The 23,529-nt window shown below is 40.7% G+C and overlaps 1 long non-coding RNA gene across 2 annotated transcripts in view; it reads left to right on the forward strand.

Moving 5' to 3' along the window:
* The window catches only part of LOC121358642, a 93,331-nt gene that overhangs the window by 31,551 nt on the left and 38,251 nt on the right, over window positions 1-23,529 (forward strand). The gene's annotated exons all lie outside the window — the stretch shown is intronic.

Consider the following 23,529-nt stretch of genomic DNA (forward strand, 5'->3'; position numbering starts at 1 on the left):
AGGCAGTTCATTGATTACACAGAGGAAAAAGTGACATTCCTGTCAATGCTTAAAGAAATCAATTTAAAAGAGTTGTCATTTTACTTTATTGACTTAGTATTGTTCCCTTTCATAACAAAGGATAAAAATGTTAGTTTGAAATTGCTGTGTTTCTTTGTGTAGTATGTTGATTTCCATGCAGATATGCTGATTTACACTAGCAGAAATCCTAATTGCTTATTCGAATGCCATCTTCCTATGTCAACCTTGTAGAGATATAATGTTCCTGTATTTTTTTCACGTGACCTTGTCTCATCTGCAAAGCTCAAATTTCATTGCCACTCTGGGAAAGGTTACTGGTGGGAAATGTTTGAGCCTTAAATGGATTCTTAAATTTGAATAGGACCCAGTTTTTTATGTGTTGAAAACCAGGCTCAGATTCAAATACCTCAGAAACTTGAGAAGATTCAAACTTGATTTAGGCTGAATTGTGCAACTTAAATCTATTTCAAGTACATAAATAATTCTGTGTGCAAAGAGTGTAAATCCACAGGTACATGTGTGTGTGTACACACAGAGGCACAATGTATGTATGTTGATACATAACCACACAAATGTACATGTCTTGCTTTAGTCTCATACTTGGAAATAATAAGTCACTTATATATCTTTCACCAGAATTCCACCAGTGTTTACTCTACTTCCTTATAGAGAATTCAAATTTTAAAAGTTTTTAAAATAATTTCTTGAGTAGGTAACTAATTACTGATGGAAAAAAAAAAACAAAAACAAAAAAACCCCACAAACCAAAACAAAACAAAGGAATCAATTTCAGATTTTTGGAAATTTTCTCTCATTGGCCATGAACTAGATTTCAGGCATAAATGTGAACATGTAAACTAATAAACATTTTAAATGTTTATTAGCTCCTTATCATTGTTCTATATGGAGGTCAATATAGATTTCAGTTTGAGTAGGACCATGAAAAGAAGAAAGCCCTCTTTATATGGCTAATACAAGGTAAATACATTTTGGAAGTGTGAAGTAGTGATTGGCAGGCAGAGGGAAAGGATGTTGTGTGGGATGGATGGCAAACCAGGGAATCAAAATGTGGAAATGAAGTAGACGTGGAACTATTGTGGTTGTTTTTGAGAAAATCACTGTCTGACTCCTGGTTCTGCAGAAACAAAGACAGGGTGGCCTGGATTTGAATCCTTTTTTACCAGCAAATCCGGTCTTCAGGACAGTTTGCATAACCCATTCCAGCTTTGGCTCATGTCTGTTCTGAATAAGCAGTTAAGTAGTTTGGGTATTTTTCAGTTCCCTGTGGGCTGGCAGAGAAAAGAAATGCAGCACAGCGGACTGAAGGAGATGATTTGTGTAACTTTTGCTGGCCTGCATGGATGCACCTCCCTGAAGGCAGCAGCATTCAGCCACCCTCATTCCCAGTACTGACTGGTGTACCAGGTAGAAGGTGCTGGTCTCACAGACAGAAAACGTTCAGTGCTCAGTGCTTCAAACACCTGTTTACAGAGGTTCATATAATTTAGGAGCATAATAGAGCTGTCTGCTAAAAACTTGGGGTGTTTTGAACCTGGTGCTGGCTCCAGATTGGCAGGAATGGCTCCAATGGACACAGGAAAAACAGAGAAAGTAGTCAAGTGTTATACCCCTCTCCAAACCCTTGTTTAGGAGCTGGTGCTAAACCTCAGCTGTACTGCAGACTCTTCCTATGAGAGGATCCAAATGTGTTGTTAGCAAACCAAATCACAGGAGCCAAATTTCATCACCAGGTTTGTGGCTGGGACAGTTTTTTATGTGTGTAATTTTTTCCATATGGATGTGACTTCATAGCAGGACACAAGACATTAAAAGGGAGAAAATCAAACTTTGGCTTAAATTTGTCTCACCTATGAACACATATAAGTTTAAAAAAATTACTGAGTTGTTGAGAAAGTGCAAGGCTGGTGTTCCTCAGTTTGCAAAGACAAATATTTAGTTAATGCCAGCATTCCAAGGACCTGGACAAGACTTAGCCCTTTGGTGCAAAGTGCCCTGCAAATCCAAGGTATAAGACAGCTCCTGTCTCCAGGAATTTGCCTTCTCTGCTCATAACCTGCAAGGAGGGAGGATATCCTGCCTGAGGCATTGCAAGCGGCTAACTGGAAAGCTGAAAGCAGAACCCAGTTCTCCAGCCCAACGCCTTGCATGATGAGCTTCACTCTGGATTGGTTACTCTTTTCCCACAGCAGTGCTCTGCTGCACTAATTGGGATTAGGTCCCCATTGCACTTAATGCTTCCTGAGCACAGAGGAGGAAGCAAATTCTGCCATGAAAAGCTCGACAGTTGTAGCTGCTTAATTGATGGGGTTATTTTAAATCCAGTCAGTTAAATTGCTACGGTCACCCTTTATTATAGCCTAGGCAATTTTATTTCAAGTTAGCTTTAATCAATTAGGAATTGATTTTAGCTAAGTCAGTATAAGAACATCTGATCTGGTTTAACAAAATTGGTTTTAGAGAAGTGAAATGGGTGCAGATTCAGCATGAGCCCAAAGAAGGCTTGCTTTCTCTTTCTGCCTGCTAATGATCAGGTACAAGATATCCCAGTAAAACCCCAGACCCTGCACAGCTTTAGCAGATACTATCCCAATCTTAAGCCCTGGCAAAGTAAAATGTACAGAAAGGCAGATAATGATGGTTGCCTTAATGAAGGACTCTCTCGTCAGCAGCTTGCACACGTATGCACAAGCACATCCTCGTCCTGACTGCACTGCTCAGTGGAGGAGCTTTGGGAGCACCAAGTGACACGCGAGCTGAGAACTTGCTAACTCTGCCTGCCCAGGCTCCAGGTCACTGAGGCAGCAAACCATCTTGGTCTTCCACTGTGTACTTTTAACACACTTGTTTTCAGCCAGTTTAGTGTTTTGAAGAGGTTTGCAAAGATGGCTGAGCTGGAGGTATGGTAAGGAAAGTGGCTGGGAGCAGGTGGAGGTAGGAAGAGGAAGCAGCAGTTCTGCTTCTTGGCAGAAGTGTGGCACTATATTGTGAGAATGGAAATCCCAGGAGAACTGAGAATTATCAATACAGAATTTAAGCTATCACAGTTTCTAATGATGTCTTGCCTTCAGGGCTATGAAGCATTTGCAAAGTTTTATGACACTTTTGAAGCTTATTTCTCCAAATGACTATTCTGTTATTTTTACCATGCTGTAAATGGATACTATGCTTAAACACCGCCCCCCTCCCCCCATCTCATTCTCTTCAATTTGTTGCTGTTGTTTTTGTCATGATTGTTATGAGTTCTTATATAGAAACTCTTTATCACTGAATGTTGGAATCTTTCATTTGTGTTCTCATAAATGGTAAGAATAAAGCTACGGCAGTCAAGGACCCACTATTTCTGGTACTATCAGAAGAAAAAAGCAATATTTCTGCTTAGGACTTGTTTACTTTGTGCCAGAGCCATTCCCATCCTTGACTTCTTCTGTAGGTACAAGTAGTGTTAATGAGGTGTTAATGTGTGTGTAGGCGTCGAAGACATAGATTTGCCTTTGATCAGTCGGTGTTATTTCCCTTTTTTTCTTTTTTTTTTTTTTTTTTTTTTTCCCTAACCTCGAAAAGCTGTTTGCACTATGAAAGCCTTCTGACTTAACAGAAATTTTTCCAGGAGCTGAAAGAACTTCTGAAAACAATGTCTAGTGAAACTCCCACTGACTGCAGTGGGGTCAGTACTGCTCCTTTGATTACAATTGTTTGAAGAGCAAAAACATACTCCCAAAGGGTTAGCCTACATGCAATGTTTGCACTGCTTTAAATATAGGCTTGAAACTAGTATATTGAAAGCAGTATACAAACTCTAGTACAATGCAATTGTGCTATTATTAGGAATTTATGCTGATCTTGCTTGATCCCACAAATGCAGATCAGACCACAGTCTCTCCCTATCTGTATTAGTATAATAACTAAATGTTTTGTTTTTTACATTGCACACCTAAGGAGATAACTTGGCACAGAGAATGGGTGTGTTAGTTTCTTGGTTTATAATTATTAACACACAAGAAAAAATGAAAGCAAGACATTTAAAGTGAGAAAGCTCCAGAAAACAGAAAAATTATGCTCTCATCTTATTGATGTGGGCTTCCTTATCCTGTTGCCTTTGTTATCTCTCTTATTCACTCCTGCTGACTTAAAGCAGCATCACCTCCTGTTTATCTGAGTCTCATGAAAAAAACAATTGATTGGGGGGTGTGTGTGTGTGGCTTTCATAAAGCAAACACATACAAAGTGAAGTTGAAAGGGTTCAGTGCTCACGTCTCCTTCCCCAGACTCTCTAGGCATCCACTTGGGACTCTGAGGCCTGGCACAATCATATATTCAAGTGGAAGACTGCGTGGGTTTCTGCATATGTCTCTCTTGGGACATCCTGTTTGCTGCAGTCATGCCTTACAAGCGGCCAAGAACAGTCTCTACTGCCCCAGGTGCTGCACAGCCAAGCCAGCAGCCAGGTCCTGCTCTCTGCACAGCAGCCTGAGCCATGGTGTTGGCCTGGCCACACACAGCAGAAGGGAGACGTGGAGCTCTCAGTGGGAGACAGCAGCCAGTGTGCTGGCACTGAGGCTGGTGGAGAGCTGAACATGGGAGGTTTCCCAAGAAGGGAAGCTGAAATGGAAAAGGAGGGAAAGTGAAGTGAGAAAGAGAAGCTAGGAAAGATGTGTGCTCCAAGAAAACTGTGATGCAGGCTAGAGGAAGCAGCCCACTAGCACAAATTGACAACCCAGTCAAAACTGTATAAAAGGCTCCAGGAGCAGCTGGAGGCTCCCAGTGATGATGGCTCTGTAGCTTTCCCTCCTGGCTCTCTACCTTTCCCTCCTGGCTGTGGTCTCATTCAAAATTCAACTTTCTCCCACAGGCCACATGGCAGGAAGGGGAATCAGGCTTGAAACATGGAGAATTGATTTAAAACAGCCAAGCTGGGCTCCTGTTCCAAAATCCTACTTTAGAGGATTTCTGTCTCTCCCTTGTAACTATTGAAAACCCTGGTTTGATTATCCTTGCCAAACTTCAGTCAGCCTTTGGAAGTGCTTCTCTTCCTCCTATCGCCTAACTCTGAGAACGAGGTAGGAGGGTAGGAGAGGTGGCTCATTGCATAAAGCTATGTCTAAAGATGTAGAGAAGCTGGGGGACTGGGTCCCAGCCCCCTGGGTCCAGAGGGTTCTGCCTTATCTGCCTGTAATGAATCCAGTTTTGCCTGTTTGTGTTTGGAAGAACAAAACCACTCCTAAAAATAGGAAAGGGAAAGTGTAAACATACTAGCAAAGGAGAGTCATAGCAAACTATGCACATCTCTGTGTATAAGTCTTATTTATAAGAGCTTTTTCTTCCCTAAACTTAAACAAGCCTTCAGCAGCAGAGGTAAATCATGTGTCCCTGGAAGCAGTTGCTGTTTCCCACATAAGCAACAGCTTCTATTTATTCCTCCCCCACCCCAGTTTATGTTTTGCTGTCCCAGTTGGAGTTTAATGTGCTTTGCAGTTTCCTCTATTTTTCTTTTTTGAGTGTCTTTTGATTTTTTCATGTTGAAGTCTCTGCTGACAAAAGGTGTCAGCCCATTTAGCAGCTGCTGGGAGACAAATGCTCCGTGGATACAGACAGCATGCCAGTGTGGGAGGCCAGACCAGGCATCCTTTGGGCAGGCAAGCACCATGTGTCCTTGGCCTCTGAGCCCATTTTCCCCTTCAGCTGGGCTGCTTAGAGCACATAATGGATGATGCTGATTTTTGGAATGGGAGCTTAGTGCTTTGGATGTGAAAGCATGCTGTATGTTTTCACACCTGAAAGATCTTCAAGGAGAGATCTCAGATCTTTCCTTTTATGCGCATACATTGAACTTTCTTTGACTGGCTTCAGACTATTTTTTTTTACCACATATGGTGATTGCTTCCAATGTGTGCTTATAGAAACTGGAGACATTTACATTCCTAGTTTAGGGAAGGCTTGACAGATATTTGATTTGAGTTGGTTTGTTATTCCTAGTTCTGGCTTATTGCAACCACAGTGCCTACTGCTGTATCTCTATTGATTGCAGACAGACATCCTGAGGGATAACTCTGTCTTCCCTTTCATTTAAAAAGGAGAAAAAAGGCATGTCTCCAGCCCTAGTACTTGTGAAGACAGACACAAATACCTAATGCAGGCTGTTTGATGAGACTGAAAGTGTCACTATGAGTTCTAAAATGTCATCATTTATTCACCCTGACATCTCTGTCATTCATTGAGGTACCCACAACACTAAGTTATAGGACTGTGCTGAAAAGGCTGCAGAAGAAGAGTACCTGCAATTTCTTGGGTTAAACTAGCAGGAGAGTGCTGAAGTGAAACCCTGAAGGACACCCAACCTGAATTCAAAACTCTGCCAACTCTATAGCAAAATTGCATCTGACACCCCCTACTCATACCCCCTTATTTCTGTCCAGACAGGTAAATTCTATTTGACCCCTGGTTTAGCAGGTTTGGGATAATTTCCTTGAGCCTTATCCAAAGAAGAAATGAGGAGATTTGGTTTATATTTGCATGTCTAGAGCACAAGAGTCCCTGGGAGTTTTTCTGGCAGCCCAGATGTTTTTCCTACTAGAAAAAGGCCCTGACCATGTCCCATTGTGTCAGTAGACCAGGGGCGAAGGACAAGTATGATTAGCTGCTGGCACTAAAAAGATCTTGCTTCTGTCATAACAGAAACTTAATGAAAGAGTCTGTTCCAGTTCTTCAGCATTGCATTCTATTACCTGACGTACCTGGGCTGCTGTTCTGACTTTCCTTTAAGGCACTGCAGGGTTTGACTGCTCTGAAAATGAAGGCAGCTTGTACAGGTAAAAGTGGGCCAGGGTAAAATCCTGGAGCATGGGAAGCAGTGGCAGTGCTTCTCCTGTAGCAGGACACTCAGCACAGGTGAGTAGCCCAGGAGTTTACCTCTGGCCTCTCTGTTGCACGTTGCCTAAGCGTTTGTGGGGGTCTCTGATGTATTGCCCCACACCTCCTCATTTAAAGCCAGCATGGCCAAGTTCTCAAAAACATTGAAGATTTCCACAAATGCAGGACTGTCTCTCACAGGATGAGAAGACAGTCAGTCTTCAGCTTTTTTTTTTACTTCTTTCCTACAGCTCCTAGAAATGAAAATGAGGCTAGGATAAATGGCAAACATCATATTCCAAGCCCTAAAAATTTGCGGTTGCTGTGGTACAAATCTTTTAGAGCAACATGCTTGCTCTATTTCATTTAATGAATTGATCTAATGGCTTGTGCTCCTGTGAAGCCACTTCCTCTTGCTCATTTAATTTTCTTTCCTTCTTCTAAGCCCCAGAATTTAGACCTTTCTCATCACACTACCTGTCTATTGGAAGGAGATCTCTGCTCATTCTTGCCGAACGAGAGAAAATCAAAGTCCGTGCTGAGCAGCAGTAAAAGAGCAATGTTGCTGCCTGGAATTGCATCAGGAGCTCCTTCCCTATTAGACCGTGTAAGTGCTACAGCAGGGAAACAAGTAGCTGAGCCTGTTCTAAAGCCTATGAATACTTTCTTGCATTAAGTTAATTAGTGAGAAATTAAATAAGAAGCTGGTGCATGAAAGAATAGGATTAGGTATCTTGTATCTCAGTAGCTCAGTGGAATTGCAAGGAAAAGGGATCCAACTCATCAGTGATAAGAAGTGTTTTATCTTTGTTTCAATTCTGAGCAAAATTCGCTGTGTGTTTTACCTGCTGATGGACAGAGAACATTCAGCTGCTGAGGCAGACATGTTAACAGATAATCCAGGAAAATTTGTGTGACCAGTCAGTGCTCAAGCACAGTTCTGTCTGAACCATGTTCTACTGGCTGAGAAGCAGCATCTAATTCCCTTCTGCTCTCACTCTAACTGGCTGATTCAGAGAGAAGGAAACTCAAAAATGAACACACTCTCTCCTCCCCAGCACTTAGCAGCACCAGGAAAATATGGCAAACAGATGGGAGTCAATGTATCATCCAAATGAAATCCCACCCTTCATGAAAATGTGCCAGCTGAAGAGGAGACAGGATTCTTATTGGTGTCCTTTGCCACAGATAGCAAATGTGATTTTTTTGGCTCAAAGATAGCAGTGAGTGCTTTGCTTTTTTCCTCCTTTGGGTGCTTGTCATCTTGGCCAGGTGGTCTTTGAAGCTTGGGACATGCAGAAGCATGAGACTTTCCAGAGAAAGCTCCAGATGCCCTTGGCAAACTTGTTTCTCCTAAATCCTCCTTTCCTGCTGTGTCTGTGGCTGGGGCTGAAATTTTCACAGAAAAACTAGCAGGATAGTTAAGAAAAATCTAACAAGCTCTTGAGCTGTATTTTATGTGGACAAGATGTATTTCCATCTGGAGTTGGGGTGGCAGCTTTTCCTTGCCTTGCTGACAGACTTCATGTTGTCATGAACAAAACTTGCTTTTAATGGGCATTGGGATGCCTTTCCCCTTCATGTGTTTCAGTTGTGACATTTGGAAATATTACTCAGGAAATCTCTCGCCATCTGGGTCACCAGCAGCCTCAACACCTGCACCACTAATGCACCCTTGCCTCCCTAAGCCCATCTTACAGCCCTGCAGCTGTCCCCTTCAGATTCTCTGCCTCAGGCTGTCAGCAGTCATCAGCATAAACCAGCTTATGGATCCTGTTCAGTCCTTTTTCCAGCCTATAAACTTGACAGGAGACTTCTCTATTTTCTCAGTTTCCATTACTTGCTATGAAGTTGAGAATGTTCCTGCAACATTTGAAGAGGCACAGATTTACCTGGAAGTCTCCCCACCTGCTCACAGGGAGCAAGATGTCACTTATCTTCAAAACTCACAAGACAAGTACTTCTTCAGTCTGAGTTTTGAAGGGGGCAGATTAGGGCTGCCTCTTTCCCTTCCCTGCTACAGTGCAGCCTCACTATGCCCATACAAAAGGCTCTTACCCTCAGCTCCAGGATCACCTCCGCTTTGCTGGGCATCTCCATCAGCAGCAAACAGCCTACTGAACAGTCCTCTTCCTCCACTTCACCTTCTGCGAGTTCAGGTGAGGGTGGCTAGGAGGATGTTCTTGTCACCTCTGGAACAGCTCTGCTGATCTCTTCTCAGGGCTGATGGTGAAGCTGAGGTCATCCCACGGGGTACAGCCACACACTCATGCACTACTGCTAACCTGACCAGCCTGCTGGCACCTTCACTCACTGGGGTAGCCTCCTGGTCTAGCTAAGCTCTGAAGGGCTTATTATCTGCTGCAAAATAATGCTGTGGACTGGCAGGAAGTCTTGACTAGCTGTGCTCCTTGATCTGCACTTAGGGTCCCAAGCAGGGTAAGGTAACAGACTAAAAGCCGTAGGTGGGTATGTGCAATTTTAAATGCTATACATGTTCATAATTATGTGTACTATACTTTATATTTATATATGTATATAGTTACATACATATATAAAATATTTGTTTATAGTTACTGAGGAAAGATATGAGCGTATCACTCAGAAACCATCGAAATTATAACACCACAGCAGAAAGCTGGATCAGCTCTACAGAAGCCAATGGAACAATGAATCAGATTAATGTGCCATTTTCCTTGGGTAAAGAAGGATATTTACATGAAGTACAGCATTTCAAAGTGGTCAAGGGTGCTTTTAAATCTGTGAAACATTGTTGTTTAAATATATGTGTAAAATTTCCTTTTATAGCTGGTAAGACAGTTGCTAGGGAGTTTACTAGCATGAGTGGTCTTTTCCAAATTAATTGTACACTTTAATTAGAATAAGTACTGTACTGCTAGAAGACAGAGAGAATATGGAAAGAGCAATAAGTTCATTCCAGTTCTAGGTTTCAAAAGTAGCTGTCATATGTTGAAAGGTGGACATACTATGGGAGTCCTAAGTACTGCTAGCAATTCCATCTAGCTAGGGAGTTTATGTAAAATCATTGACCTTGATCTGAGGATAGACCTCTTTAACACAATCAATACAGGTGCAATCAGATAAGAACATTCTACTGTTTTATTAAAGTGCATCTAATTCAAAACTCAATAACTCTCACAAATCCTTAATCAGAGAAGACATCCTGGGAGGTATTTAGGTGAGTGATCTTATAACTCTTGCTCTCTCCTTGTTAGGATGGCATTTTACAAATAGACATGTCTGTTTCCTCCTTACCCTCCCTGCCATAATTCTTTCACTATACAGTTGTGTTGATTATCATGCATTTATCAAGTATTTTTGCCTTCATTTATTTAGAGAGACTGAGTCAAGTGACAGCTTCTCTTTACCCTGTTCCCCTGCATCAGTGTGGCCAAGCATACAGATGCAAATGTGGCTCACTTGCTGGGTCCTGTGCTCTAATCCTTGGCTTAGATGTGTGGCTCTATAGGAGGTGTAGTGTTAATGCATGCTCTCTAGCTCAGGGTGGTCGGGGATAATGAAAGAAAACAGTCCATGTGCAGCATTATGTGATAGTTTAAGCAGAATGAAAGCTAAGGCAATGACTGTATTTTTAGAAATTATTTTAGATCAGAATGATGCATACTGAATAAGACAAAATAACCACATGGTAGAGAGCTCTGAGAGCACTGCTTACAGTGAGGTAATTATTATTTTTTCCAGGTGATCCTCAGCATGTTCCTCGATAATGCAAAACAAATTGTAATTTGGAGCAATTGAGCTGAAGGCAGATTTCTTTTTAGTCATTTAAGTTTCTATATGGCAGACTGAGGGGATCAGGTCTTTAGTGTAAGTGTGAATGGCTACACATGCTTAACTAGACCCCTGCTTCCCTGCATTGCACAAAACAGCACTTAGCCAGTCCATAGAATAAAATAAGAAAAAAAATCAAATTAGTTTGTAACAATGTTCAGCACAGAGAGGCTCAAGAGTCTGCAGCACTGCAACAGTCTCCTGAACATACGTGTCCAGTGAAAAGAGAGGATGTCTGGATTGCAACTCCTCACAGTCAGGAAAATTCCAGTTTGATTCTGATCCCTTTACTCCTTTGAGTAAACTTGAACCTTGAACTTTTATTCCAATAACTATGGATTAGTTATTCTAATAACTTCTTCCTCACTCTATTTCTACCTCCGTTGTTTTAAGACCTAAGTTGTTTGTTACCTTGTTCAAGATGATGCCTACAAAGGACAAAACTACCAAGTTCCAATTCCCACATGCACAAACACACCAAGATCTGTGCTTTCCAGGAGCAGAATTCTGTGTCTCCTATTCCAAGTGGGCCAAAGTAATATCTCCTGTGGTAGAAATAGGATTTCAAAGGGGATGGACTGAACTAGTTGGTTGTGCTCTGCTCAAGTTCTGCTGTGTGGAAAAACTCAATTATCTTTCTCTAGCAAGGAATGTGGCTAGGGTCATCATCTTCTGTTCTAAGGAGACAGACTCAGGGCAAGAGTGGCAAACAACAGAGTGCCAGGCAACCCTCCTGAAACTGGTTTGGTGATGCTACTACAGCTGACAGCAGCAGAAGGAAAGAGTTGATCCTTCCTGCCCAGCCAACACTGTACCAATTGCCACCATAGTTGTTCTGGCCTTCCCTTGTGTTCACACCAAGAGCATGAATTTTCAGGGTTCTGGTGCAGGCAAGGCAGGGCTCACAGTTACTTTGCTGTTTCTGGCTGCCTGTTAAATTAGATGGCTTTCTGCTTGGCTTGTGCTTCATCCCTGCAGTCTCCTCTGCTCTCCATGTCCAGACGTGTGCTTGCTCCATGCAGTGATGATGGCTCAGTGCTTCCTGAGGCACTGCAATACCTCTCAGATACAGCATGATGCTGTGTTCTCTTAGCTTGGGCCCTGAGGTCACTGAAGCATTAGCACTGCACAGTGCAAGACCCAGTCACTTTGTCATTAGCATCATCTTCTCCAAAATGCTGAGATGATTTATCAGATTTCACACAACAACTAGAAAAAAAGTGCTGATGAAAGTGCTATGTATTTGTGTTGGGTTTTTTCTGGTGTTTTGGTGGTTTGTTTATTTGTTTTATATTACTGAGCTTTTGATTACCTCAAATATCTCTGTAAAACAGTTTTGAAAGAAGATCTGCTGGACAGTGGAATAGTTAAATGCAAAGCCATGCTAAGTATCTTGGCATTTGCCAGAAAAAGCCTTGCTGATTCAAGACATTACATAAAAGTTTCTGCTGCACTGCAATCTCTCAGTAGTTACTCTAGCTAGCCTTTTCACTCTCCTTTGCAAGGCTAAAAAATACCCTCTTTTGATTTTTGTAATCAGAATTTATGTCATATAATCTCTGAAAGGTACTTTTTGTGTGTTTCAACTTTGATAAATGCAGCCCCACCACCAGTGGAACAGAAATAAAATTAAAATTTATCTCTGCACACTTCTGTGTGCTGGGCCTACAGTTCAAAAGCAACGTTACTTTGGAGAGCTTAACAAGGGGGAGATACTGGTGTTTGGATGTACACAACACTTTAGACAAAGAGTTAAGAGGAAAATGCTATTTCTTAATGCTAAAGGGAGAAATAACAGTGAAAGAGACCGAAAAACTGTCCAGATGCTGCATTATATTCACAATGATATGTAACTATTCTGTACTAATGAAATAAAGCCATAGGCTCTGAGTAAGTTTGTGCTTTTTACTGATGTGTTGGGCTCTGAAGGATTCCCACCCCCAATGCAAAATAAGGATACAAGTGATCTAATTAAAAACGGGAGCTTGAGAAGCACAAGACTTTAAACTCTTCTTCTACTTAATGGAATTTGCTGTGGTGCTAAAATAATATTCCCCCCTGTTAATCTGACATGAAAAACATTAGTGAATATTTGATTTTATTGTGGAACAAATTATGGTAATAACGAGTCTTTGAGAGAAAAAAAAAAGTGCTCAGAATGGTACAATCTCATTTAAAATGTGCATGTGTAAAATAGAGCAGATACACGAAGTGTTGTCTGCTACTCCACCAAGAGACTGTTATTTTATGAGCTGCATGCCCTTCCAGCATAGTGCTCAACACGTATCATTCGCGTGTCTCAACCCCACTCTTACTGCAAACTCCTTTCTTTATATAATTTGAGCATTGGGACTGTATGAATTGTCAGGTTTCAGCTCCTACTCAGCAATCCAAAACTGCAAGGTCAGGTATCAGTGGGCAGAAAATTCTCCCTATCTTTCCAACTGATTCTCAGACACGATGGCATCAGAGTCTGACCACTTCCAGCTAAAATGGGAACAGACAAGCAACCATTTATGCTGGATTTGCTAAACTTATTAATTTAATTTGCACTTACTGTTACAACGACTGAACTCCAGGCAAGAAAGTAAGGAAGAAATACCAGAGTTGAATGGACTTAGAAGGATTATTTTAAAAAAAAATTTTTTTTTTTGGCTACCAATACACCCACTGTTGAAGTAGATGCTGTCAAGAGAGATGTCTCCTGCTACCTTTTGCTTTTAATGTTGCACTGATTTTAGAAAAATTGTGAGAAAACAGCTTCATCTTGCTTGAGGATGAGATGAAGAGCGATTAAGCTTCCAAAATCCCGCTCTGGCAAGGACACTCTCTATACCCTATACCTTGACAGTAGGTCTTTTGACCTCCCTTTGACTTTTTCCTTGGTAAAATGAAAATAACCCTGCACTTGAGAGATTTATTAACAGGAATATGTCAATGAAGATAAGAGGCACTTTGGTGCACGCTGGAATCAACAGGAAAATTTTCAGTCATTCCAGTAGGTCAGATCACATTGTCAATATGGGAAGTTGTAAAATAAGTTTTCTTATTCAAATGAGACCAGTGGATTACCTGGGACATTTTCTGGGAAGTAAAGAGGTGGTTGTCCTGTCACATCTTTTCAGGAGCAATGGCTTCAAGGTTTAATGGGAAGTTTCTGTAGAGGGATGTACTGAATTTATATTCTCAGTACACTGTTTCTACCTTGGAACTCTCTCTTCAGCAGACCCTGCGCACTTTCCAGAATGTCCTGGCCCTTTTAGATGTCTGTGAGTATGACTCGAGGAAGATGTATGTGGCAGGGGTAGGGGAAGAGCTACATTTTGCCCCCATAAACTCTTTGTCATAATGCCCTTATGATGGCCTTTATCAGAGGATATCTCCAGAAAACTCCAAGGTGAATCTGGCTCAGCTTTTGCAAATTTCTGTGTGCATTTTCAGCATTACTGTTATTTTTCTTTTGCTGGCTATGAATGAAGATTCCCACATTCCCTGAAGATTGTAGCTCAAAAAACTCTTAAAAACCAAAAAACTTCACTGAGTTTTTCATCAGCATGAGAGGATAATTTTGTTTTTCTGTCTTTAAAAATCAGAAGTATGTCTGTGTCATCTATGGCTTGGGTCACACAGTTGAACACACATGTAAACATTACAACAGGGATACAATTTTCCTGCAGATGGTTTTTAAGGTGACTTTATTTTGTGAGCCAGAGAGTCTCAATGTCACTAACTTAATGACAAATGAAAGTGAATGATGAATGTCAAATGAAAGATCTTTTTGTTATAGCTGGGTTGTCTTATTTTTGTAAAAGCATCTAAAAAAATAAAAATGAAGCAGGGCATAAGTATAAGTTCCTTTCCTCAGAATGAATCATATAAGCCCTCTGCACTCTGTTGAGTGATTAAATGAAAATGGCTTGGGCCAGTGAAGACGAGAAATGGATTTTTGTCACTGAGCAAGCCTATTGAAATGACTGTTTCACACTGTTTCACAGAGCCAGCAGCATGATGTTTAAATGGAATTCATTTTGGAGCATGGGTCACTCTGGGGCAGGTTTGCTCACATAAGCTACACACAAATGTAGGCTAAAGAAAACAATAAATGTGAGCTGTCAGAAGATCTTATTAAGAATTTGCAGAACTTACTCTTAAATAGGATGGAGGAAGGAAATATCTCACAATCAAAGGCTTCACTATCTTCATGGTTAGCCTTTGTCCCAGCCAAAAATGTAGGACACATTTAATATAATCTCACTGTATAATGTAATCAGACTGTCTGAGGGATATCTTATGCTACTCTGATAGTCAACAATCAAGTGTGGTCAAGGACAGTCAAATTGTTTTATTGCACATAACTTGGCAAGGGCTAAGGAAAAATGTGTATGGATTTAATGGCTCAAGGCTTTTATTACTTTCCCAATAGGTGATTTTAAAAATGTACTTCCTTGCCTTCATGTCAAATGCAAAGTGAAATGGATGGCCCTAAAAATCATAAGTTGGAGAGAGAAGGAGAAAAAATAACATTCCTCAGAGGTGAGCCTGCAAATTCAGGTCCTAAAGAGGACCTCAAGTCCAGCAAAGAATGTCCTGGAAGACTCAGGACAGCTGTGAAGGGTGACACTACAGGACACATGTCAAGAGGACTGGCTCATGGAAATTTCAGTAACGACACAACTGAGGAAAGACTCCTGCTCTGCTGCTCTAGAGGTACTATAGATGCTCTGTCCACCTCATTTAACCTTCCTTTAATGGAGAGAAGTCCATAGGGAATGAATCAGAAAAACGAGGGATTTGCATGATTCATGAATGAGAATGAAAACAAATATTTGATTTGGGAGAGAAGTAACAAGTTTGGGGAAATGCATTTCCATTCTATGGAACTGACATTTTTTTCCCTAAATCTTCCTCAGATTGAGGATACAAGAAACAAGCCAGAATTAGGTTTTTCCCTTTGATTACAAGGCCCAGGTTAGAATGTTAGTAAAGTGAAACTTGAGTGAGTGATTTAATCTTTATTAAAATTCTGCTAGCACAATAGAACTAGAAATATTGCTGACACTAGATTTGCAAATAATTAAACACTGACCAATATACTGCACTTTTAAAGCATTTGTAAGTGTTCTCTTTCGTGTACATCATGCAGCCAGAACAATTCATTTGTCAACTCACAGCAGTGCTCCCAAGTGTAGAGATTATTTTGTTGGTTTGAGATGGTAAAGAGCATGACTAGCTGGAGTACAGCTACCCAAAATATGTTTTAAACAGGAGGTCGAAGCTGGTATGTTACAACTCCTGCATAAGTGCTACACAGTTTCTGTCAACTGAGAACAACAAAACTTGGTCTTAATTTCTGTCGCAAAAAGGCACAGCCCTGGTGCCCAGCCTCAGACAAGATTTGCCATTAAGTCAGCGTTGGTCAAAAAGGCAGAGCTCCTCCAGTTAGAACATGACCTGCAGAAACACAGCTTTTCAAAGACAGTTTGGTCTTTGACCACACCCTGTGCATCTTGTAAAACTTGACAGGATCATGTTGAAAAAGCTTTAATGCAGGATTTTGTGGAAGTGACCACTGACTTCAGAATATTCACAGGCACGTGAGGTAGGTTGGCTGACTTCTGTCAGGAGATATGACCTGGAGGCACTGCTAGAGGTATTTCTTCTAGTGGAAACAGACATGAACATTCAAGATTAATTTGTAGTCCAATTTTTTTTTCTAGATTATCTCTGACTTTTATCATGAGCTTGACATCATCCATATGGTCTTCATAAGTTTATACTGCACAGTTAAAGTTCTTTGAGGAGTTTAAGTTTAAAGCAGAATTGAAATATTTTAAAGGACTTTATAATGACACATGGGAAGCACAGCAAATCCCTTGATAGCTTAAATGGATGGAAACATTCTAGACTACAAGTGAGTTAGAGATTAATTCATGGCACCCTGTGCAGGCTTGGGGAATTCTATGTGTTGGAAATAGTTCCACAGCACAAGCAATTTGCTGGACAGTAGAAATGTCCTTTCAGCCTCTCCTCACTTCCCAAAATGAGTGTTCAGGGGAGGGAATCTTTCTTCCTTTGCTGTCCTCCCCATTGCAGCCTTTTTATTGCCAAAGAGGTTGAAGAAATTGCAGGACATTCCTCTGTGTACTGCAAGTTATGGAAAACATGTCATAATAAGAATTCAGAACCCAGGAAAAAGACTGGTTCACATTTAAAAGATTGTAGATTAAAAATGGCTAAATGTAGCTGGCCATAGAAAGAGGGTTTAGGATTACACGTCTGCTGAAGCAAGTGACCAAAATGCCCAAAATGTCCCACGGTAGTTCGATCCAGGAAAACTTTCTATTTCCTTAGATGCCCAGCTGGAATTAAATCAGGACTTGGAAACAGGTTTGCATCTTCTGTTTGAAAGAACAACTTGAACTAAACAGGGTATTTTTAGAATCAAAAAGAACTTCTATATGGTGTCATTGCTGGAGAATCTTCAATTGTCCTCCACTCTACTTTTTACTTCTAAGAGAAAGGACAGCAGAACTGGGGATTCCAGGATTATTCAGATGCCTCCTCTTCCTCCAAATGATCAGCAAAAGCTGAAACTGGTATTTCCCCTAGGGAATAATCTTTTTATTTATGTCTGTGGAAGAACTATGTGAAACAGCTTTACCTTTCCCTGTATTTCCTTTGATTGAAACCAAGTACATCCTCTTGCAGAGACTCCAGGCTGAGAAAGTCCATGTGCTGCTGAGATTTTGGCACATTGTGATGGGTTCACTTTTGTGGTGGGTTAGCTTTGGCAAACACCCAATTTTCCATCTAGCTGCTCACTCATAACCCCTCTCCATTTGGCATGGGGAAAAAATAGGATAAGAAACCTCATTGGTCAACATAAAGACAGGGAAATAGCTCACCAGTCACTGTTGTAGCAATACAGAATTGGATAAAGTTAATATAATTTATTCCCAATTAGAATAGAATCTGGCAGTAAGACACAAAGAAATACAAAGATGTATCCTCCCATCCCCTTCTCTTCTCTCCCCTCCCTTCTCCTCTCCAGACTCCTGTAGATGGTCCCCAAGTGGTGCTGGGGGGCACTTATGGTCGGAACATAGAGGTTTGGTGATTTCTCTCTCCTGCTCTTTTCCTCTCACATTTTTCCTGTGCAGAGTCTCCTTCCAGTCTGCAGCCCCTAAGGAAATATCTATTGCTTCCTGGGCTCTCCATGGGCTGCAGTTCTTTCAGGTGTACCTGCTCCTACTCTGACCTTGATGTTCCCTCTGCTGTTTCTCATTCCTTTTAGTTCTCCTCTCTCTGTCTCTGTGTGTTATCTTATCACAGAGGCACCATCTGATGAACTTGTCTGTGTCCTGCATGGGTCTGGTGGAGCCAGCTGGAGCTGGCTGTGTCTGTCACGGGTCAGCTCCTCATCTCTTGGCTCAGACTCATCCCTCTAGTCCTGCCTCTGCCAACAACTTGCTGTGGACACTCAAGACAACTTTGTAGTTAGGCAAGTGAGGCAAATGATTGTCTGTTCTGACCAGTTAGCTTTGGAATATGAACAGTTTTGCTCACTGCGCTGTGACTAGACTTCACTGTGACAAGACCTCTTTATGATAAACAGGAGAGCTTTTTGTGTTACTGGTAACTAGGTCTAATTGTTTTAACTCTCCCATTCAATTCAAAGCATGCAGCGACTCACCCAGACTGCACCCCTTGTCCTGCTGTGTTCCAGGAGAGCTTTTGTTTGTCCTGCAGCCATGGGGATTTGGGCAGGTGGCACATAGCTGGACTTCTTGGCATTCCTATGTGAAAGCACTTCCTGCTTTTCCTACTAAAAAAAAAATATACATAGCTCTTTCCTAAGACAGTGTTGCCCAAGCACCTTTGGGTGATTGTTTTAGATTCTTCATGAATACCACTTTCTGAGCACTAACCTTCTACCCAGGCTGTGCTGGATTTATTTGAGCTGTGGGAGGACAACTGGCAGACAGCTGATAAAAGAGTTGCTGTGAGGTGGGCATAGGAGCTCCTGCCCCAACATTTTCTTTGTGAAGACTAAAGGTGCAAGGGTGTCAATCATCTTCTGTGCATGTCTGAAAAGGCTCTCAGAGCTCAGTATTTTTAGCTCTTTAACAGATAATCTTTTATTTTTAGAGGTAACAATAGTTCTTAGGTTAAGAGGGAGACAAAAGCTTCATTAGTTTTAGAATTTTAAATGAACTCAGTAAGGGATTGAGGAGATTTTTTTTTTCCACAGGAGCCTGAAGAGTTGCTTAAAGAATGTTGTGAAAAAGAAAGGAAAACCTCCAGCTTAGGGGGTCTCGGTGCTCATGATATACATACAATAGGAGATATCTGTTGAAATATTTTCCTTTCTCTCTAGTGGAGGTTTTGCTAAGGGAATTTCATCTCCTTACTCTCCTCCATATTCCTTCCATTTTGTTTTTTATGCTTACCTCATCCAGATTTTTGTTGTTGTTATTTATTTTTAGGGTTATTCAGGGTGTTATTTGTTTGAGTTTTTTCCTCTCTAGGACATGATAATGTTTGGAAATGGAAGCACATTTTTTTTTTTTTTTTTTTGTGGGTTTTTTTTTTTTTGGTTGAAGTAAAAGCCTTTGTGTTGAAGCACAACTTTTGATGAAGCTCACTGATGCATGATGCTCATCCAGCAGATCCTGAATGTATCAGTAAATCTTGGCTGCTCCAAGAGAGAACACTTGGGACAGGGAGCACCAGGCATTTAGGCATTTTGGTGTCTACTCAGGAGCATTGCATTTCCATGTGGCATTTTGCTTTTTGTCTGGGGAATGCTTTTTGCTGCCATAACTGAGTTGCTGCTGAAATCTTCTTCCTTTGCTGTTTCTATTACATGCAAAAGAGAAAGAAAGGAAGCATAAAAATGTATATTAGAATTACACTGAGCACATTTCTTTTGAAACTATAATTTATAAAAATGAGTACATATGATTTTGCAATTATAAATATGTGAAATAAATGCATTAGTTAAGAAGTTAAGCTTTCAAAGGTGCTAATAATTAACCAAATGCATTTTACAGTGTTTTAATGACCACTTTTTCACATTGTGTTAATATCCATTAGCTATATTCATACTAGTAATATTAATATTGTGCAAAGCCATTAGTTAGCTTCAAAGTCAATAATGGATGATACTGATTCCAAGCCTTCACTGCACTAAAAGATACATATAGTTTTTTGGTTTTTTTTTTTAATTTTTTTTTTTTTTTTTTTGTGGTAGAGTGGGAAAGATAACCTGAGTTTTCACTTGGATATTGTCAATGAATCTGTTTGTGAATGTGGAGTCAGTTATTGAGAGCCTATGGACAAAATACTGATCTGCCTCAGCCTACTCAAATACAGAAATTGGGTTCAAAATGAATTGCCCTGCCTCCAGAGGAAGGCTCTGAATATATCTCTGTTGTGGTGCACCAGTTTAGTTGTTCTCTTGCACTGGGTGATTGGGAATTTGCACAGAATAGTTCTGTATTGCACTGTATAGCTTATGTTATATCACGTGGTTTGTTACCCCGTTTCCCCATCACTTGGTCTTTCCCTCACCTGTCCTGGTACCCCCTGGTGGTCTCTCCCCTGGGTTACCCCTCCCCTCGCCTCTCCTCACTGGTGTTCCATTGGCTGTGGACCTCTCCCTCTGTCCCCATCCCGGGGGGTGTAAAAGCTCCCTGCTGCCTGGGAACACTCTCTTTTCTCCCACGGGTTTGTCCGCCTGATGTGTGTCTTGGAATAAAGGACAACGTTTCCCACATGGAGGAGAGCACTTCTCTAATCTTTTACCTTTGTCTATCAATTATCGTGTGGGCAAGGGTCTATAGCTGGCCGGAGTGGACCCTGACAGCCCAGGAAACATGATTCTTCATATCTCTTCATGGACTTTATCTCAGCTGCCTTGTAGATAGAACTCCTTCACTAGTAATTTCTCATTAAGAAGTTTCAACAACACTTCTTAGACAAGATGTTTTTAAGGAAAACTCTGGAATATTTCATTCGCTATATTATCTGAATGGATTTTCAGACAGTTTATCCTGTTATTCTTCCTCTCAAAAACATTCACTGTTATTTTGTCAAATATCTCTCTAAGATGTAATCATTGTTCGGGTGGTGGATTGAACTAGGAATGGTTATGTATGTGCCACATTTTGCTCCTTACTTTTGGAAAACTTTTATAAGATTATTTGCAAGTAAAATATTTTATGATACTAATATCAGGAGCATTTAATGCTAGTAGTAAAATGTGTGCATTGTTTTAGAGCTGGATTGTAAAACTAACCATATATCTTGTAAATCAACAAACAGAAAGAAGAAGCCTCAGTGGTTGTCTCAGATATTAACCATACAGATTTTAGTAATGGGTGTCTATGTTTTATTTTTAATTTATTTAGCCACAATATCTATTCTAACTTAAGGCTTACAAAATGCAAACATTGAAAAATTCTTTAAAACTGAACACATACACAGACATTTGACTTCCAGCTTGGTATGTTTCATCTGCTTCATCTCCTTTTTCAGGGTGTTAACTTCTGGGAATAAACTGCTCTCAGCTGCAAAAATGAACCCTTAGCCCCTGTGTTCATGAAATGGATTGAGCTCATTGTGGCGCTGATTTACTGTAACTAGATGCCAGATTGATGCATCCAGGAGAAACCATTCCACATATCTCATCTGTCTCTGGAACTGCCCCTTTAATCTCTTTACTAGATTTGATTCTTCTCTAACAAACCAACAGATACCTCTAGAGCAGGTCAGATTTTTCTTTCTGTGAAAGACCCAGATGGGACGAGCAGAGTTATTGTGGACAGGACAGATTAAAATGTCTCAACTTAGTGTAAGCATCAGCAGAAATGGGTTTGGGGAAAAACTACTTTGTCTTCTTACTCTTGCACAGACGACAGGAAAAATGGAGTGGAGGGTAAGAGCCCATGCTGCATCCTCTTCCTGTGATCCTCATTCTCTCTTTCTTTGTCCTCCTTCAGGCTGTGATGTGAAGACTGACTTATGGTGGGACTTTTGCTGAGGTGTGGATTTGGGGCTAGGAGGCCCCATAAAGAAAATAAAAGCATTATGTAGCACAATTAGAAAGCTGATGGCCAATACAGCTCCGTGGAGGATCATGGAGTGATTCCTTGCCAAAGTGAACTAAATCAGAAGTAACTCCATTAAAGCAGGCAGATTAAAACCTATTTAGAGTAGATCAGAAGTGGGCCCTGTGTGGGAAAACACAAAGCACTTCAGATAATTGTGTGGAGAGCAGGGAGTGGAAAAAAAGTAATATCCTACCTGACAGAAATCTTGATAACCTGGAAAACTAGGTGAAAGCCAGGAATGTAAACATCCTGTCTTGAAAAAACAAACAAAAAAAACCTAAAACTCCAGACAATCTCTTGACATTTAAGGAAGACTTGATCTCCTAATGAAATAAATACCAAAGAAGACCCAACATATCTGAATAGAGCTTGTGGAGGTTCCCCAGGGAAGGAAGAGCATGCATAAGAGCAATCCCCCTTTGGTGCTGGGGAGGAAGGGACTGCAGGCTTGGGAAGCCAACCTGGAGCAATCAGACAGAAGACCAATGATAACTTTTTATTTCATCCTGCAAGTCAGTGGCCTAGACTTAGCTCCATTGATCAGAGCATGGCTCTAATAACACCAGGGCTGTGGGTTCAATCCCTGTATAGGTCATTTACTGAAGATTTGGGCTTGAGATTCTAGTGGATTCCTTCCAACTCAGAATATTCTGTGAATCTGTGAAAAATTTATTCACAAAAAAATTCTCCTACAGAAAAAGGAGGAGGATGGATATTAATCTCTTGCAGATCAAGGAAATACTTGGAAACAGAAGGCAAGTCTCCTGGTGTTTGGATTCTAGAAACAGATTCCTCTTTCAAAAAAAAACAAACCAAAAACCAAAAAACCAAACAAGAGTTGGGTTAAGTCCATGGTACTGCCATTTGGGGACAACTGTAATCTGTTTAGGCTCATATTCTGCATTTGCAAGTACTAGAATCAAATGCTGACAGTTCTCACTAGTGCATAATTAAATTCTTATTCCCAGTTGAAGCATTGGCAAAACTTTCACTGACTTCAATAGTGCTGGATTAAGCTTTCATTGACTGTCATGAGAATTTGAAAAGCAAAATCAATCCAGATTTTGCAAAGAGCTGCTTGTCTTTGTTGTGGATCAAACCAAAACCATAAAGTAAAAAAAAAAAACCCAAAAACTTTGCCATGAATAAAATGAAAATAAGGAATCATATTGGTATCCTGAATACTTTCCCAGAAGATAGACAAACGGAGTCACTTGGGGGTCTACAGTGATAATAAGAATTGTGTAAGTACTGCATAGCAAAAAATATTGGTTAGTCTGCTCTTTTTGGCACAGTCCTTCTGGCAGAAATGTAAAAATTTATTTTGTTGCTGCTCAAGAGCTCCTGGTGAGTAATTCCTGCTCTGCAGATGGTATATGATGTAGATGATTTTTCAAGTCCAATTTCAAACTGTAGTGCTGTGGTTTATCACAAAATGTTTTGCTGTAGTCTAATGGCTAGAACTCTGAGAAGCCAGACTCCACTGTTAAATTTCAAATAAATCCCATCCCTTCCTAGGTGTATCCCTCATTATAAATTTGCAATTTAAAAACAATGAGAAACAGGAGTGCCTGGCTGTGGAGGAAGTTCTTCCCTTCCAAGCCCCATCCTACACCACGTGAGTGAAGGCTGTAGAAGTTTGGAAAACTGGTAGGACTGCAGAGATTTTTCTCAGGGAGAGTGATACAAAATAAGTATATTCATCTTACAGTAA

The sequence above is a fragment of the Pyrgilauda ruficollis genome, unplaced genomic scaffold (assembly GCF_017590135.1).
Source record: "Pyrgilauda ruficollis isolate IOZ18807 unplaced genomic scaffold, ASM1759013v1 scaffold4, whole genome shotgun sequence".
Lineage (NCBI taxonomy): Eukaryota > Metazoa > Chordata > Aves > Passeriformes > Passeridae > Pyrgilauda > Pyrgilauda ruficollis.